Raw genomic sequence first — 2,432 nt, forward strand, 5'->3', positions numbered from 1 at the left:
CACCATGTTGGCCAGGCTGGTCTCAAACTCCCGACCTCAAGTGATTTGCCTGCCTCAGCTTCCCAAAGTGCTGGGATTACAGGCGTGAGCCACCACGCCCAGGTGAGTTTTTTTTAATGGCTTAGGTTCTCTTGATCTTTTTATTTTTATTTTTTTTATTTTTTATTTTTTTTGAGACAGAGTCTCGCTCTGTCGCCCAGGCTGGACTGCAGTGGCCGGATCTCGGCTCACTGTAAGCTCCGGCTCCCGGGTTTACGCCATTCTCCTGCCTCAGCCTCCCGAGTAGCTGGGACTACAGGCGCCCACCACCTCGCCTGGCTAGTTTTTTGTATTTTTTAGTAGAGATGGGGTTTCACCGTGTTAGCCAGGATGGTCTCAATCTCCTGACCTCGTGATCCACCCGTCTCGGCCTCCCAAAGTGCTGGGATTACAGGCTTGAGCCACCGTGCCCGGCCGATCTTTTTGTTTTTATTTTTATTTTTGAGATGGAGTCTCGCTCTGTCACCCAGGCTGGAGTGCAATGGTGTGATCTCGGCTCACTGCAACCTCCGCCTCCTGGGTTGAAGCGGTTCTCATGCCTCAGCCTCCTGAATAGCTGGGATTACAGGAATGCTCCACCATACCCAACTAATTTTTTATTTATAGTAGAGATGTGGTTTTGCCATGTTGGCCGGGCTGGTCTTGAACTTGAACTCTCGGCCTCCCAAAGTGCTGGGATTACAGGCATGAGTCACTGTGTCTGGCCTGTTTTGGGTTTGAGACGGTCTCTCTCACTCTGTCTCCCAGGTGGGAGTACAGTGGCACAATGATGGCTCACGGCAGCCTTCCACCTCAGCCTCCCAAGTAGCTGGGACCACAGGTGCATGCCACCTCGTCTGGCTATTTTATTTTTGTAGAGACAGGGTCTCCCTATATTGCCCAGGTTGGTCTCAAACTCCTGGGCTCTACTGATCCTCCTCTCTCAGCCTTCCAAAGTACTGGAATTACAGGTGTGAGCCACTGTGCCTGGCTTCTATGTTATTATTAATTTATTTATTTAGAGACGGAGTCTTGCTCTGTCATCCAGGCTAGAGGGCAGTGGCATGATCTTGTCTCACTGCAACCTCCCCCTCCCGGATTCAAGTGATTCTTCTGTCTCAGCCTCCCGAGTAGCTGGGATTACAAGTGCCCGCCACCACACCCAGATAATTTTTGTATTTTTAGTAGAGATGGGATTTTGCCATGTTGGCCAGGCTGGTCTTGAACTCCTGACCTCAGGTGATCCACCTGCCTCAGCCTCCCAAAGTGTTGGGATTACAGGCGTGAACCACCACGCCCTGCGGATCTTTTATGTTCTTTCTTCCAATGTATGAGTGCTCTTCTGAAAGCGTCGTGGAGTGTGTGTGTGTATGGGATGTTTCTGGGGCTTGGGGTATCAGCCACAGCACAGGCAGGCATTGAGTGAGCCAGTGATGCTGTAAACTTGACAGAGCCACAGCTCCCTTTTTCTATTGAGATGGCATCTCTCTGTTGCCCATGCTGGAGTGCAGTGGTGCCATCATAGCTCACTGCAGCCTTGACCTTCCCAGTTAAAATGATTCTCCTGCCTCAGCCTCCCGAGTAGCTGCGAGTACAGGTGCACGCCACCACACCTAGCTAATGAAAAGTATTTTTTTGGGCTAGGTGTGGTGGCTCACACCTGTAATCCCAGCACTTTGGGACAGCAGCCTGACCAACATGGAGAAACCCATCTCTACTAAAAATATAAAATTAGCCGAGCCTGGTGGCGCATGCCTGTAATTCCAGCTACTCAGGAGGCCGAGGCAGAATCATTTGAACCCGGGAGGTGGTGGTTGCAGTGAGCCGAGATCACACCATGGCACTACAGCCTGGGTAACAAGAGTGAAACTCCGACTCAAAAAAACAGAAGGCCGGGTGCTGTGGCTCACGCCTATAATCCCAGCACTTTGGAAGGCCAAGGCGGGTGGATCACCTGAGGTCAGGAGTTCAAGCCCAGCCTGACCAACATGGTGAAACCCTGTCTCTACTAAAAATACAAAAATTAGCTGGGCATGGTGGTGGGTGCCTATAATTCCAGCTACCTGGGGGGACTGAGGCAGAATGGCTTGAACCCGGGAAGTGGAGGTTGCAGTGAGCCAAGATCATGCCACTCTAGCCTGGGCGACGGAGTGAGATTCCATCTCAAAAAAAAAAAGAAAAAAAATTTTTTTTCTCGTGTTGCCCAGGATTCTCCTAGGTTTAAAGAGGCTCATTGAAGCTGGGGGCTTGAGTGTGCAGAGCCAGCTCATATGTTGCGTTATCTGTATCTGGGTAACTTGCATGCGTGTTACAATCGGAGGCTATCAGTTTGCAGTCAGCAACCTGGGGCTGCTGGGCACAACCCGGGTGTGTGTTCCTCCCTGGGCCCCCCACTAACAAGCATGCGGCAAGGC

This window comes from Rhinopithecus roxellana, chromosome 8 (assembly GCF_007565055.1).
Source record: "Rhinopithecus roxellana isolate Shanxi Qingling chromosome 8, ASM756505v1, whole genome shotgun sequence".
In the NCBI taxonomy this organism is placed as follows: Eukaryota; Metazoa; Chordata; class Mammalia; order Primates; family Cercopithecidae; genus Rhinopithecus; species Rhinopithecus roxellana.